Genomic DNA, 16,346 nt, shown 5'->3' with positions numbered 1-16,346 from the left:
GTCCTGCATGCTCAGAGCTGAAGCGGCTGCAGGTGGGCGGCAGCATCGCAGGTGGATCCCGGCGGCTACCCGGGGAGGGCCCCAAGGCCAGATGCAGGTGGCCCACTGGAGAGCAGGGCCAGGGCGGTGCGGCCTCGCCTGCAGGGGCTTCCTCTGCTGCAGCCGCGGCCTGAATGCTTGAGAGCCCACTGGTTCCAGAAAACCCACCATCACTGACTCACCGAGAGGCCCGTGGCAGCCGCAGCAGGCATTTACACTGGAGGTGGTGCCTTAACCGTGTTGCTGCCTGCCTTCAAGTCACCCCAGGACAGTGGCCACTAAGGCACGGGAGGGGCCCGACAGCCAGCCCAGTGCTCCACGTGCTCAGACTGAAGACTGTCCAGGTAAGGGCCTTGCTCAGCAGGCGGGTCCCCTGCCCTTCCCGGCCGTGCAGTGTGAGGTCTGCTGCTGGCCGTGCAGCATGGGGGGGGGGCGGGCTGGGGGCCACGGCTGCACCTGCGGCAGAAGCGGCAGCTCAGCCGGACTCTGCTGGAGTCGTCTGCCTCAGGTCGGGGTGAGTGCTTTTAAGGTGTATGGACTAGAGGGTTGACGTAGAGTTTGGGGAGCCACAAGGGCAACCGGCAGGCACTGCCTGGCCCAACACCTGTCCCCACGCTCCTTTCATCCGTAGGCCTCTATTTACAGGCTGGAAACATTAACTTCTCACCTGGAACTCAGGGCGGCTATGTGTGCGACCCACAAGCTGTAAGTGGCAATCGTAGCTTTAGAAATGCTTTTCACTTTTCCAGTTAAGCCAAGGCGGCCGTTTGGTGAGCTTGGGTCCAGCATGCCAAGCAGGATGAGGAGGGGTGTCCTGGGTGATGCTGCCACCGCCCTGGGTGCAGCTCTTGTGCAGGAAAACCGTGGACCCGTGGTTTCCATTGCTGTAAAGCAGATTCACCTCTTGTGATTGTCCGCTTCCCAAAATGTGTGTAATGTATTCAAAAGCTGGGGAGGGGGAGGAAATAATTTGCAGATAATTTGAAAATCACCTGTTAGTATTGAAGCTGCAGATTGTTTTCTCGCAGTTTGCGTCCCTAAGCTGAAGGAGAATTCAGTTCGCTTCAACAGGCATTTCTTTGTGAATTGCTATGTATGTATATGGGTATTGGGTTTTGCACGGGGGTGAAAAAAATGAACACGGTAGTAATCCTTGCTTTCAAAGAGCTCGTAGTTTATTTCAGAGAGAAAGGAGTTCCTGCTGTGGCTCAGCAAGTTAAGAACCCAACTAGTACCCATGAGGATGGGGGTTCGATCCCCGGCCTCGCTCAGTTAGGGATCCAGTGTTGCCATGAGCTGTGGTGTAAGTCGCAGATGCAACTCGAATCCCACATTGCTGTGATGGTGGTTCTGAGGTGACCCGTAGCCCAGGGGACTTGCATGTGCCACAGGTGCAGCCCTAAAAAAAAAAGACAAAAGCAAAAACAATGCCAGGTGCAATCCTGTGATTGATGCGTGGGGGCTGTTTCTCTTCGGCAGCCCCCATAGCCCGGTCACTGATACATGGCTCTTCCTGCCAGTACATTGGGTCTTGGTGTTTGGCATAATAATACAGTGGTTCTTAATCTCTTGGAAAATAAAGGCTCTCTAGAAAACTTTATAGAAGTTAAAAGCCATCTTAACAGAAACCTAAAATCTCATTTTCTTCAAAACAAACCGGAAAAAAAAAAAAAGCTCAAATAGACATTCCTAAGTAATGGTCAGAACAGTTCAAGAGAAGGACTTAAATTTTGATGCGCTTGCTCATCCCTTGGATCGCGTTAAAATGCAGGTGTAGACTCCTGATCTGGGGGGGGCTGGCAAGTCTGCTCTAGTAAACTCCCAGAGGTGCTGGCAATCAGGACTAGCCTTGACATAGATGCACTCTTTGCAAGTATTAGGGATGATACAAATAAATGTGCTGATATCTAAAACCAAACCAAAACAAAACAAAAAAGCAATGCCAGGTGAAACTTGATTGCATAAGAGATGTCCCTTGACCTTTCTTTGGGGTTCGTGACCCTTTTTATCTGTAGTCCTAGCCTCCAGCTCGTACCTGGCACACAATAAACTGGCAGTAAATTTGCTGTGTGTGAAGTACTGAGGCCATCGGGGTCTGAGCAGGTCTGTGCGGTGCAGCGAGGTCTGAGGAGGCATTAAGGAGAGGGGTCGTGTGCTGGGGCTCGAAGGAGGGGGACCATTGCCGTCTGGGACGGGGAGGGGGCTTTGCAGGCGGAGCTGTGTGGGGCGGGCAGAGGAGTGATGCTGCCTGTGGCCTTCTGACCTTGGACGGGTTCCCATTCCACCCCCTGCTCTATGAGTTACCCCGCTCCAATGTCTTTAATTTACTTAATTTTATTTTTGGCAGAGCCTGTAGCAGGTGGAGGCTCCCAGGCCAGAGATCAAACCCGCCCCGCAGCAGTGACCTGAGCTGCAGTCGTGACGACACCAGATCCTTAACCACTAGGCCACCAAGGAACTCCTCTCCCCTATTTTTAGAAGCAACTTTTATTACAGATGTAGAGACGGCTGTGACGGTAGTGCAGAGTCCTCGCATCCACTGCCAGCTCCCCTCTTCCTGATCCTCCATTCGCTTGGTGCCTCTGCCACGGCTGATGAACCAGTGCGGCCGCATGATTCAAACCTTTAGAATAGATGTTATTCACGTACATTGTGCTCCATTCCGCGCTCTCTAGGTGAGAGCTGAAGTCCTTCTTCTGCCCTAGGAGCCCGATTGGGACCCTGCTTCCCACTGAGTGAGTCTTGTCTCTTCTCAGGCTCCTCTTGGTTGTGACTCTTTCTCAGACCTGCCTTGTTGGGGGATGACCGTGGCGGTTTCGAGCACCGCTCAGTGTTTTGTCATCACCCCTCAGCCGGGAATTGCCGGCTGTCTTTGCCACGGTTGGACGGGGGCGGACTTTCCGGGCGAGCAGAACCACAGAAGTGCAGTGTGTTCCCGCCACCTCGCACCAAGCGTGCGCACGCAGAGCACAGCTGGTTACTGTTGACCTTGACCCGGTGGCCTGGCAGAGGTCGGGTTGGCCAGGCCTCTCCCCTGGGAGGTGACGCCTTCTTCTCCCTGTCCACACTCTGCTCTTTGGAAGAGCGTCGCTGTGCAGAGCCCACACTTGAGGAGGAGGAGTTGTGTTCCACCTCCTTAGGGTGGAGGAGCCACAGAAAGTGTTGGAAATTCAGTTCTTCCCCCACGTGTTTATGGATTCAGCCATTTGTACCAGTTTGAACACGTAGCTCTTTATCTTACGCTTGGCGTTATAATCCAGTCTCATTTTGTGCTGCTGCTCGCCTTGCTCCAGCTCTGGCTGTTGGAAGCTTCTGCCCTTGGCCCACATATCCCTCTAGCTTTCAACATCCCATCATGGTGTGGTGTTACCACACTTCCTTACTCTCGGGAACCACAAGATGCCCCGGGCTCACCCTGTCTTTCCTGCCCCCGTCCCAGAATCAGCCACTTCTCCAAGGAGCCAGGCATGGCTCCTTGTACGGGAGGATGGTATTAGAAACTCAGATCTGGGCGGCAGGTATGCTCGTTGCCGTTGGGGTGTCATTGGGTCCAGGCCGCCTCAGCTGATGGAGCAAGGAAATGCATGGGTGCAGAAAGGGACCCATCTGTATAGTAAGGTAAGCCCAGGTCGTGCTCATGTCCCCAACTCTGCTCCGATCTTTCTCGCCTCCCCCACCCGCTCGACGGTAACTTCCCACTGCAGCAGGGAGAAGCCCCCCCTGCCACCTGCTTCATTGCTCGGTCCCAGGGTCCCGACGAGCCCTTTGGGGGTTGTCAATCCACCCAGTGGACCCCAGTCCTTTCCGGAGCTACTTAGCTTGACTCTTCATCCCCCACCCCAGCCCTCAGGGATCCTGTTTTATGTGTTTGTGATGCATTTCAATGTATTTGCCGCATTCTACGTGTCATCCTGGGATCCAGCAACATTCTGAATGAGTTTTTCAAAACCTATGTACATCAAGGCTCATTCTTTGGCAGTGAAGTGTTACGGGCTTTGGCAAAGGCTTAATGTTTTGTAGTCACATGAGACTACCCTACAGAACGGTTTCACCCCTCTGCCCTAAAAGCCACCCTGTGCCACCCGTATTCACCCTGTGCCTGGCAGCCCCTGCTGTTTACTATCTCTGCCGTTTTGCCTTTTCTGGATCACATAGTGCAATCATACATTATGCAGCCTTTTCAGTCTGGCCTCCTTCACTTAGCATCGTGCATTTTCAAGTCGTCTGTACCTCTTTGTGGCTGGACAGCTCGTTTTTTATCCTGTTATCTGGAGGCAACCGTTTCTTTATCCATTTCCCTACTGAGGGACAGCTTGGCCACTTCTGGGCTTTGGTGACTATGAATAAAGCTGCTATGAACATTTATGCACAGGCGCAGTTTTTTTTTTTTTTTTTTTGTGGACATAAGTGTGTCCATTCATTGGGTGAATGGGGAGTGGGATTGCTGGATTGCAGGGCAGGGCTGTTTAGTTTCGTCTCTCCCGTGTTTTCAGACTCGCTGTACTGATGGCTTTTCTCCCGTCTCTGTCTTCCTTGGGGGAAACGTCCACCCCTGGAATGTTAACCCACTCGGCTGTTCCCCATGGGCCCTCCTGTTCTTCCTCCCGGGCCGGGCTCTCAGAGAGCCGCCCCCTCTCCTGCCTCCTCTTAGTCTGTTCAGCCCACACCCAGGGAACGGGGTTGCAATGACTGCGGGGTCGACCCTCCTCCCCGCTGGCTTAAGTCACTGTGCCCAACCTCCTGGGCTCAATCCCGTGCTCTTCCTTGACGTCGATGGCATCTGCCACGGCTAACCCCACCCTTCTTGAGGCCCGTGACCCCTCCTCCTGTCACTGCTGCCCTTTATCTCTGACCTTCACCCTCTTCCTAGGAGTTTTCTCTACTCCCCTGCTTTCTGTCTGCTGTGGCCAAGACACATCCTGTCTCAACCAGTCCTCGTTACAGAACTTCAGATCTGTACCCAGCTGCCAGTTAGATGACACTTCTCATCCCAAACACGTCCCCAGCATCTCAGCTTTCCCCCTTCGAACCTGCCAAGTCCTCTGATTTGGTACCTTCCTAGGCTCCTCCCTTCCTTGTATCCACCAGATAGCTAATCAAGACCCCCCCCTTTTTTTTTTTTGCCCTTTTAGGGCTGCACCTGAGGCATATGGAGGTCCCCAGGCTAGGGGTCTAATTGGAGCTGCAGCTGCCGGCCTACACCACAGCCACAGCGATGCAGGATCCAAGCCGTGTCTGTGACCTACACCACAGCTCACGGCAACGCCAGATCCTAAACCCACTGAGCGAGGCCAGGGATCAAACCTGCGTCCTCATGGATGCTAGTCAGATTCGTTTCTGCTGAGCCACGACGGAAACTCCTCTAGACCCTTTGATGTTATTCCTTTTCTGCCTTTCGTGTTAACCGGGGGGAGCGCCTTGACCTCAGACCCGCATCCTTTCTTGCTGGTAACAGACCGTGTGGCCTCCGGCTGGACTCCCTGCTCTAATCTCACCCTCCTCTGAGCTGCCACAGTGGTGCCCAGCTATTCAGGTGACCCAAATGGTAGTCTCTCAACCCTTCTCTGCAGCCACGTCTAGACTCCATAAGCGAGGAAGCTGGGGACACCTTCTGCCCAGGCCCTGCTTCTCCCCTCTAACGCTCGCCTCCTGTTCCGGCAGCAGGAGCTCAGGCAGGGATTTGCCCACGTTCTGCCCCCCAGAGAGCTCGCCCTTCCCGCTCTTCTCCCAGCAGCAGTCTTGCCCTGGGCAGCTGCTCAAGTGACATGGACGAGCCCATGGGCCTTGCAGGGGAAGCCACAGGCCTCTGCTCCCTGCCACCTGCAGCAGCTCCTGTCACTCTTTCAGCTGGTTGCTTCTGGTCTCTGCCTCCTTGTTTCCAAACACAGCCTCTATGGAGTTCCTGTGTGGTGCAGAAGAAATGAATCGACTAGGAACCATGAGGCCATGGGTTCGATCCCTGGCCTCGCTTAGTGGGTGAAGGATCCGGCGTTGCCGTGAGCTGTGGTGCAGGCTGGCAGCTGTAGCTCCTATTCATCCCCTAGCCTGGGAACCTCCATATGCCACAGGTGCGGCCCTAAAAATGAAACAAAACCATCAAAACCAAATACGGCCTCCTGAGGCTGCGTCCCCTCCTCTGTCCCCTTCTGAGCAGGTGTTCCGTCTGAACGCAGTCGCCTTACTTCCCACTCGAGCTTCAGGCCGCTGCCGCACAGGGAGTAAATCTGGAGACGAGGACACTGGCTCAGGGACGCGGAGACCCGGCCTGTGGGGGGAGTCATGCCCAAGGCCACGGACGGGAATCTTGGTCCAGTGGCCGTGACCTGCAGAGGCCTGGAGGTCTCAGTCCACACGGAGCAGGGCTCCAAGGGGGGAACGCAGTTCCAAGGCTCCAAGGGAGCCGACGCAGTTCCAAGGAAAACTTGACTCAGTTAATTCCAGGAAAAGTTGTGTAATAAGGAAAATGCATCACCACACACAATTGGCTCTGCTGAGAAATTATACAGAATGTCCTAAAAATACAAATACAGATTTGTTTTTAATGTTGTTTATAAAAAACTTGAAAGAATGAACAGAGTTAAGTGTTTGAAGGCAGGACTCTTCCATTTTCTAGGAAGTCAATGGATTATGAAAGCTCTGTCTCCTCCACATTAGATCCTTTGTCCTCAGTTCCCTGATTTCCTCCTTTTTTTTGGTCTTTTTAGGGCTACAACGGCAGCATTTGGAGGTTCCCAGGCTAGGGCTCGAATTGGAGCTGCAGTTGCCGGTCTACACCACAGCCACAGCAACACAGGATCCGAGATGCATTTCAACCTATACCTCAGCTCAGGGCAACACCGGATCCTTGACCCACTGAGCGAGGCCAGGGATCGAACCTGTGTCCTCATGGATGCGAGTCAGGTTTGTTGCCACTGAGACACAGCAGGAACATCTCCTGTTTTTGGTGGAGCTTCTCTTCTGAGAAAAGAGACTTGGAAGGTGTGTTTTCTGAAGCTTTGCCTCTGAGCAGTCTGAATTCTGTCATCATACTTAATTGATGCTCAGACTTAGTATGGACTTCTTGGTTAAATTCCATTTTCCCTCAGGATTCTGAAGGCATTGCTGCACTGTTCTCTTCCTCTCTTTCTGTTGAGGGAATCGGTATCATCTTCTATGATATGTTTTCTTCTCTTTTGGAGCCACCGTTGTCAAGTGCTGTGACTGTGTGTCTTGATGCGCCCCCCCTCCACCCTCTGCTGGGCGTTTGAGACAGACTCTCCGTCTGGCAGTTCATGCCCTTTGAATCCCTGTCCTGGAAATTTCCATGGAAACTTGCTTTGATAATTCCCTCCCCTTCCTTCATGGTGCCTCTTTCTGGAGCTTGCGTGAGTTGATGTGTTTCTGGATTGGTCTTTCTACTTTTCTCTCTTGTGTGCTGGCCTCTGATCTAAAGCAATAAGACACAGAACTGCTCGAGTCCTGGACCAGAAGCTTGAGTCTAGATGGATCTAAATTATGGAGCTGCCTGTGGTCGTTTTGCTTTTTTAAGGCAAGAGAGTCTAATGACGTCTAGATCTTTTGAAGAATAATGAATTTTAAAATGACGTTTTACGTAAATACACATACATTGACAATATGGGAAAGTGAGCAGTTCTAGAAGTAGATGCCTCACACTCAGTACTCAGTCGTTAAGCCACAGACATTATTTACTGAATGAAGAGCAACACACAGACCCTATACCGTGAAACGCTGTTTGGTAAGTCTCCTTTGTTTGGGTATCAGCCAGACATTCACAAAATGGATTTCCCTTTTAAAAAGTCATTTAAAACTTAGAGAAAATAACTAAAAACTTTTTTAAAGGGAGATTATTTCACACCTAGAGTGCCTTGGGTTCATACAACTATGACAACAGGGAAAGATAGTGTTACGTTATTGTCCCCGTAAAAGTTACAGATTTGCAAATATTTTAAAATGTTGCAGGACACCAGCAACTTCCGGCTTTGGTAACAGCTGGGTCTTTTTCTTTAGCAACCACATTTTTTCCTCCTCTGCATTCTCACATGGTATTAAAAATATCTCATTAAAGCTCTCCTATTATCTGCTTCCTGCCCTTTTCTCCTGCTGCGTAAGTGTCCTGTCTAAGCCGTGAACACGTGAAGTCCTCACAGTTCTGCTAAGCCAGGCACTGTCCCCGTGGGCAGGCCGGGAACACGTGGGTTGGGAGCCTGGGAGCGTCTGTGTCTCACTGAAGCCAGAGCTCGTGATGGGGGGGGAAATGAGTTGACAAATTGCTAAGGGAATTTCATTACTGATTTATCTCAGAAAACAGAAGGAACAAGTGAAATCAAAGCCTGATAACTTGGCAAAAAATCCTGAAGTAGCAAAGACACACTTTGCAGTTTCTTGCAATTTTGTTCTTAGGGTCAGAGTCAAGAACTAAGAAATAAAATCATGATGCGGTTTCACTTCAGAAGTAAGTGGAGTTCCCGTTGTGGCTCAGAGGGTTAAGAATCCTTCTTGTATCCAATTGGACGCGGGTTCAATGCCTGGCCTTGCTTGCTCCGTGGGTTAAGGATCCAGCGTTGCCATAAGCTGTAGCATAGGTCACAGATGAGGCTCGAATCTGGCGTTGCTGTGCCTGTGGTGTAGACCGGCAGCTGTAGCTCCGATTGGACCCCTAGTCTGGGAACCTCCAAATGCCGCAGGTGTGGCCCTAAAAAGACAAATAAAATAAAACGGATAGCAAGTGAGTAAACCGCCTTAGAGACGGGGTGGATCTGGGTCACTTACAAAGGACCAACTGCACTGAGTCACTCTGAATAGAATTACTACCAAAATTTGGGTTGGAAAGTAAATTCAGGGCTGTTTGTTATTCCTACGGTCGGTTTTTAATTTTTGTCAATATATGCACATCATTAAAAATCATCAGTGCTCAAGGACTTACAGCCGCTTAGACCAGCCCCCGTCCGCCAGTCCTCTTCCCCAAAGGAAATCACTCAGCTCTTATCGCTATCTTTTCACGGGCATTTATTTCCCTGGTTCTAACTCATTTGCTGAAAATGCTGTTTCTCGACGTTATTTTCAGACAGTGCTCTGCTGACCCTCTGCTGTGCAAGAGGAAGAAGCAGCTCTCCTCCTCCCTCCCGTGTCCCCAGCCTTCATCCCAGGTCTTCTCTCATTTTCTATCCAAAGTCTGTCAGAGCAGCGGTCACTGCTGACTTACGAGGACGCGAGTGTGAGTCACTCGGGGGCTGGGAGGTAAACTGCAATCATTTTCTGATGTGGCTTGTGCGTCTCCCGACAGTTAATGACAATTGCCTCGTTTGAAAACATCGTTTCGTGTGTGTGCTTAAGTCTTCCCCCCCCCCAAGTTCTCCCACGGGCTCTTACCTGCCATTGGATCGTTCTGCCCCTGGTCAGTTACACCACGTCATCGAGCAGTTCCGTGCTGATCTTTCCCACGCGCGTTTCCAGCACCCAGGTAACTGTCTGTACACAGGAGCTGCTCAGGAAGTAGTTGCGATAGTAAAACAAAGGAAACTCATTGCTGTCCTCAAAGAGGTAAAGAAGCAGGGACGAGGAAAGAGGAGAAGACTAAAAAAAAGAGAGAGGAAGAAAACATATCAAAATCACATTTTAATACGCGTTTGATTCATTGGAGTTTCAGAAAGAACAGAACAGTAAACGATGAAGCGACAAATGCTACGTGCTACAGATGAATTCCCCAGGCTTTAGAGACACAAGTTTCTAGATGGAAAAGGCCGTGTCGTGACATTTCTCAACACGGTGCATGAAGAAAACCGCCTCAGTGTTTTCAGAGACAAAAGGACGTCCTATTTAAAGACAGATCAGATAGAACGCAGTATTGTCGCTACAATTCTCAACCTTTAACATTTTTTATCAGCAAAGGTTTGTGATTTTTAAGGGAATTAATAACACGTATCAATGAACTCAAGGGAAACTTTCGATTTTTTTTTTTTTTGCAGTCTCTGTTCTCACCTCTGCCATCAGTAGGCTTCTGGAGTTCCCGTCATGACCCAGTGGAAATGAATCTGACTGGGAACCATGAGGTTGCGGGTTCGATCCCTGGCCTCGCTCAGGGAGTTAAGGGTCTGGCGTTGCTGTGAGCTGTGGTGTAGGTCGCTGACACAGCTCAGATCTGGCGTGGCTGTGACTGTGGTGTAGGCTGGCAGCTGCAGCTCTGATTTGACCGCTGGCCTGGGAACCTCCACATGACGCCAGTGCGGCCCTAAAAAGACCAAAAAAAAAAAAAAAAGGCTTCTGTACCTGGGGGGACACTTGAAGTGTGGCAGTGACGCATCAGGGCGTTGATGCTTGTGAAAACAGAGGTGCGTGGAGTCGTCCGGTGTTGGAAAAAGACTCGCTGCGCACCCTTGCGGGTCACTGTTGCTGCAGCCGGGGGCAATGACAGATCAGACTGGCGCCAAGGGCTGCACCTGCTCATCAGTTTGGCACTTGCTCCATGGCACAAGGAAGCCAAGAGCAGGAATATCGCAGGTGGCACTGACAGCACCTGGTACGTGGCCATTACCCAACTCAAACACTGCTTGTGACTGTTTTCTTTCCAGAGTTAGGGCAGCCGTGTATCTGAACTGTGGGTGGAAGCCCTTCTTACCCAGCTGCTTTCCATGGGCCTGGGCACCTGCCAGCCAGCACGCTGCAGGGGTTCCTGGGATGGCCTGGAGGTTCCCAGCCCTGAATGGATGGGTCAGCGGGTTGGAGAGGAGTGGGGATTAGGGTGAGCTCTGAGTGGTCGCCTTTTTTTTTTTTTTTTGGCTTTTTAAGGGTGCACTCACGGCATATGGAGGTTCCCAGGCTAGGGGTCGAATCAGAGCTACAGCTGCCAGCCTACACCACAGCCACAGCCACACAGGATCTGAGCCACGTCTGCAACCTACACCACAGCTCATGGTAACGCCGGCTCCTTCAACCACTGAGCGAGGCCAGGGATCAAACCCACAACCTTATGGTTCCTGGTCAGATTTGTTTCCACTGCGCCACGATGGGAACTCCTCTGAGTGGTTGGCTTAACCAGTCAGCTTTTCTGCTCTGCCCTCCTTAGCCGTGGGTCACCTCTCATTATCCGAGGGGGACTGGCTCCAGGTCACCCCCCTCCCCACCGGGGATATGAAATTTGCGGACCCTTGAGTCCCGATGTAAATGGCTTAGTATTTGCACGGAACCTACGCACATCCCCGTATGCCTTCAATGATCTCCAGCGTGTTCAGTATCCAATAACGCAAGTGCTGTGTCAAGTAGTTGCTGGCGCGGGGCAAATTCAAGTTTGGCTTTGTGGAAATTCCCGGCAACACTTCTTTCTCCTATTTTTGATGCACAGCAGGTTGAATCTGCAGGTAGGGGACCCATGGATACAAAGAGCTGCGTGGCATTTTTTATCAGTTATGCAGAAAGGCGCACAGACAGCCCCGCTGAGTCGCGGTGGGAGGTGCAGGGAGGGGTCTGGGGACACTTAAGAGGGGGGCTGGTGATAAAACTTTAATTGCCTAGAAATCAGCGGACGTCACGAGCCATTTGCCAGCAGCATTTCCCGTTCCTGAGTGAGGGTAGCGTCCAGCAGAAAAAGCAGTGGTTCTGCAGGGTTCGTACAGAGGGCGAGGCTAGGCCTCCTGCAACCAAGACAGGCCACACGGGAGCAGCGTCCTGGGGCTGCCCTAACAAATTATCACAGACTGGGGGCGCGGCGGGGAGAGGGGACTGAAAGCAACAGAAAATGACTGTCTCACAGTTCTGGAAGCTACCGGTCCAAAATCGCGGTGTTGGCAGGGCTGGGCCCCTCTGAAGACCATGGGAGGGCCCTCCCTGGCCCCTTCCTGCCTCTGGGGGTTGCCGGCCATCCTGGGCACTTTCAGGCCTTTAGACCTGTCACCCTCATCTCCATCACATGGCTCTGTCTCCGAGTCTCACCACCAGTGAGGCAGCAGTCACCTTGCATCTAGGGTCACCCTATTCCATGTGACCTCCCCTGACTGACTGCAGCTGCAAAGACACGATTTCAAAGAGGGCCACATTCTGAGCTTATAGAAAGGACATAAATTGGGGAGCATTATTCAGCCCCCTACAGTAGCTTAAATAAGAGAATGTGTTTGTCTTTCACAGAAAAGTTCCAAGATAAGCAGTCCCAGGTGGCCAGGTGCTGCCTATCTAATTGCTCTGCTGTCCTTAGCACGTGCCTTCCGCTTCGTGGTCTGCAAAGGCTGCTTAAGTTCCAGCCATCACATCTGCTTTCCACCTGCAAGAAGCGGGGGAGGGGAGAAGAGTTTATGGAGGAAGCTGCCAGCTGTTCTTTAATCACCCAGTCCAGTTCTTTGCTGGAACTCGGTCAAATGCATGGGGACGTAGCCTTTTTCCAGACAGCTTCGTGTCCTGCTAAACCTTAGAAGTTCTCTTTCTGAGAAAAAGAGGGTGAGTGGGCATTAGAGAGGCAGCCAGTGATCTTCCACAGTCAGGGTGGCTGTCTTATTTCCTCTCGGTATGTATAGGAAGCAGTTTCTTAAATGCAGCTCTGAAAGTTACTGTGCTGGTTAAATGATTTTCTAAATGTCCTGATAATCCATCCTCTTAAAAGGCGATGTATGGAGTTTCTACCACGGCCCAGTAGGTTGGTTAAGAACCTGACACAGTGTTCACGAGGATGCCGGTTTGATCCCTAGCCTTGCTCAGTGGGTTAAGGATCAGGCATTGCTGTGCTGTGGCGTAGTTCACAGCTGTGGCTCAGATTTGACCCCTCAGCCCAGGAACTTCCATATGCTGCAGGTGCAGCCGGAAAAAGAAAAAGAAAAATAGTGATCTATGGGTGCAGGAACCAGAGAGGGTGGAAGAACCCCAAAAAGGACTCCTTTCAATGAAATGCAGGCTGCTGGGTGGCTGTGGGGGCTCGAGGGCCGTGGTGCTCCCCCGCTCTCTGAGGCGTGGCTCTGCGGCTGAGCCCCCGCCACCAGCCCAGGAGCCCCGCATCCCGCGTCACCCGTCTCTGGGCGCCCTTGCCCTCTGGTGCGGTCTCCCCTGCTCCTTCCTACGCGGTGTTTTCTGAGCACCAAGCAGTTAGAGGTTCTTACAGCAGTCAAGCCTGGCCTTGGTCCGAGAAAACAAAAGGGAAGCTGGAAGTTCTCTAAGATAAGAGCGGGGCGCTCCATAGGAGGTCTGAAGGCGGCTGGGACAGGAGGGGGATTTTCTGGCTTCTGTTGTCACCTCCCCTCTCCCTGGTCCTGTGAGTCGCCACCTTCGTGCAGACTCACAGTCCTGACTCACTGTGGTCAGTCGCTCCTCACACTCCCGCTCGGGGGAGCTTCCTGTCTGCAAAGCGCTGGCTCCTCTCTGGGTCTTCCTCACGCTTGTCTCTCTAGCCTTCCTGGCTCAGGTGTCCCAGCCCCCGAGTGACATTGCTGTGCACCTGTCCGGGACACGCAGGGAGGCCTTAGTCATCCTCCTTCCCTGAGCGTGCAGGGGCTGGGGGGCAGGGGGTGAGCGCCGGGCAGGGAGGCACCTGCTGCTGTTGCTTTGCTCCTGCCTGACCTGGTCATTCTCGCCTCTCGCAGAGTGACACCTGCTGGACGCAGGGCAGGGCCTGGCCTGGGCCGGCCTTCGCCTGAGAGCTTCCAGCCACGTAGGAGGGAATGAAGCCCAACCATTCCACTTTCGTAAAGACTCTCTGACTCTGTGGACCTCACAATGGCCAGTGGCTTGGACGCCGCGTGAACGAATCCCCCTTGGCCGTCGGTGTTGCTTTAAAGCTGAAAGGTGTACCGCTGACCGCTGTGCGGCTTCCACGTTGGCTCCACCTCGCCGGTTGTGCTCGTTTGTATGACAGCGACTCTGCAGGAATAAAGGCAACACGTTTCCCTCCAAGCGATCAGACACGTGCATTCTTTTCTGCCAAAAATAAACCTTCCTCCTGGCGTGTCCTCTGAGGTCCCCCGCCCCCCGTCACCCACACACCCCGTGTTCTGAAGAGCGAGTCACCGCCTACTGATGACAGTCCTGTGAACAGGCCCCAGCTTGTTCCCAAAGACTAAAGGAACATTGCCAGCGGGGTGGTGTCACCACCGCGCTATCTGATGGCCCTTGGTGAACTTCTTTGGGCTGAAACAGTTCATCTTCCCAGGGCTGAGTGACGAGGAGGCTGGAGTGCGATGCTGAACCTCTTTCTGAAACAAGTCAACGTGCAAATGTCGGGCAAGAGGGGAAGGTGGTTTAAATGGCTTTTTTTCCAGTGTTGAGACGCCATCTCTCTGCTTATCTGCAGAGAGGAATCGTTTCAGCCACTTGCGTAATTTATTTATCTACTGGGGTGGGTCGAAAAACACGCTCAGGGAAAGCATACATTTTCACACCAGTCAGCCACTGAAAACGTACGTGGGAAACGCGTGCCATTCTGTTAGGCACGGATACGCATCTAACATAGACGGTGATCGGCTCTCTCAAAATCACCTTGAAAAAAACATGGGTACAACTACGGTCCTGAAATATGTGGACAGTAACGCTAGGAAGCAGATAAAGGTATAACTGGCGTGAAACACACATTTAGCACTTAGAGAAAAGAGATTATTTTTCCTTTTCCTCGCTCTTGAGCCACCTTAAATCCCAGAGTTTCCTGGCGGCTTAGCTGGTTAAGGACCCAGCATCGGCACTGCTGTGGCTCTGGAACTTCCACGGCCGTGGGTGTGACTGAAAAAGAAAAAAAATCCTAAAGCACGAAGCCGCTGCTGGAATCACGGACGCTCTCGTCTACACGAGACTTCAGAGTTCCTTCTATCTTCCTTGAAAGGTGGGTTGACGCCTCCTGCCCAGCCAGACAAAAGCCTGGTTCCACGTCCTAAGCTGTTTTCAGTTCTCAGTCCCACAGCCTGAAACGGGCTCCTAGGCATCCTCGGGCAGGCGGCCACACCAACCCTGGACTTGACTGCGAGACGACGCGTCAGCTGTGAACTTGGTGCTCAGAGCTAATCCCGGGCATCTGAAACGGTTCACTTCCATTTTTTTTCTTTTGCTTTTTTAGGGCCACACCTGCAGCATATTGGAAGTTGTCACGCTAGGGGTCCAATCAGAGCCACAGCTGCTCTGCCTACACCACAGCCACACCAATGCCAGATCCAAGCCACATCTGCGGCCTACACCCCAGCTCACGGCAACACCGGATCCTTAACCTGCTGAGTAAGGTCAGGGATCGAACCTGCCACCTCATAGTTCCTGGTCAGATTCATTTCCGCTATGCCACGACGGGAACTCCCTGAAACAGTTCACTTTAGCAAAATGTTTTAAAATCCTTCGTCCAAGATTGGTGCTTGTCTAGAGCACTGCTTTGAGTGAGTTTTAAAGACCAGGCCAAGAGGAAGCCTGAATATCCCACAGAGAATAATTCTCCCAGCTGCTGTCAAACAGAACTGAAAGGCCTCCGAACGCCCCACTCTGGACAGAGCACCGCGGTCACAGGCCGACCCCAGCCCTCCCTTCCCAGCTGCCCTGTGCCAGGAAACACATCCTTTGCTTCCAGCAGCCGAGCCCTAAGTCTGTCTCAGGAGATGAAAGTAGCAACCCCGAGGCCTTGCAGAGCGCGCCCTTGCCTTCCAGCTAAGAGGGAAGGACGAGCTGGTGTCACCCTCCGTCCCCCTTCAAGCCTGAGCCACGTGGCCCTGGTGCCTGGAGAGGCAGCCATGGCTGGACGGTGGGCCGCAGGCCCTCTCGCCGTGGTCAGCAGAATAGAGCCGTGGCCTCCTCACCAGCCAGGGGGCACTCGCCTCAGGACATTTGCACCGGACAGAGAAGCCCTTTCTTGAGTCCCAGTAGACTGAGGGTCCCGTGACTTCGGGGCCGCAACATCCCTGACTGAGGCAGGACGAGGTCTCTGAAGATGAGTGGCTCCAGGGTTATTTTTTTTTAAGTAGAATTCATTTTTATCTTCTTACCATTTTACCTCTTTTGAACCGGAGCCTGAGCTGCAAGGTTTAATGAACTGAGACTGTAAACGTAAGTGTGTGTGTGTGTGTGTATACATATGTGCATGTTTGGATGAATTGCCATGACGTTTGCCACGTCTGGGCGCCCAAACTTGGAAAAAATAAAGACAATAAAGAATAAAATAAATAAATAAATAATAAAGAAATAAATTTAATTCAGAGCTTGGGAAGTACTGCGCACTTAACTGCATTTTAGCAAACATTTGCTGAGCACCGTCGGCACGCTGTGAGTTGTGCAAGCCACAAAGAGGACGAGGTGTGTCTGGAGTCCAAGCCGCCCGGACAGGAGTCCACACTCAGCTGGAAACCCGTAGCCTCCTCCCCTGCGGACTC

The 16,346-nt window shown here is 52.2% G+C and overlaps 1 non-coding gene across 1 annotated transcript; it reads left to right on the top strand.

The window, feature by feature from the left end:
* Nucleotides 1-1,457: 1,457 nt before the first annotated feature.
* On the top strand, nucleotides 1,458-1,546 carry LOC125113133 (small nucleolar RNA SNORA84). Its single transcript, XR_007131362.1, has one exon. It is a non-coding gene; the product is annotated as a small nucleolar RNA SNORA84 (small nucleolar RNA).
* Nucleotides 1,547-16,346: the final 14,800 nt, after the last annotated feature.

Source organism: Phacochoerus africanus, chromosome 12, assembly GCF_016906955.1.
Source record: "Phacochoerus africanus isolate WHEZ1 chromosome 12, ROS_Pafr_v1, whole genome shotgun sequence".
NCBI classification, from domain to species: Eukaryota; Metazoa; Chordata; class Mammalia; order Artiodactyla; family Suidae; genus Phacochoerus; species Phacochoerus africanus.
The sequence above is the reverse complement of the archived record's forward strand: the minus strand, read 5'-3'. Positions and strand labels throughout refer to the sequence as shown.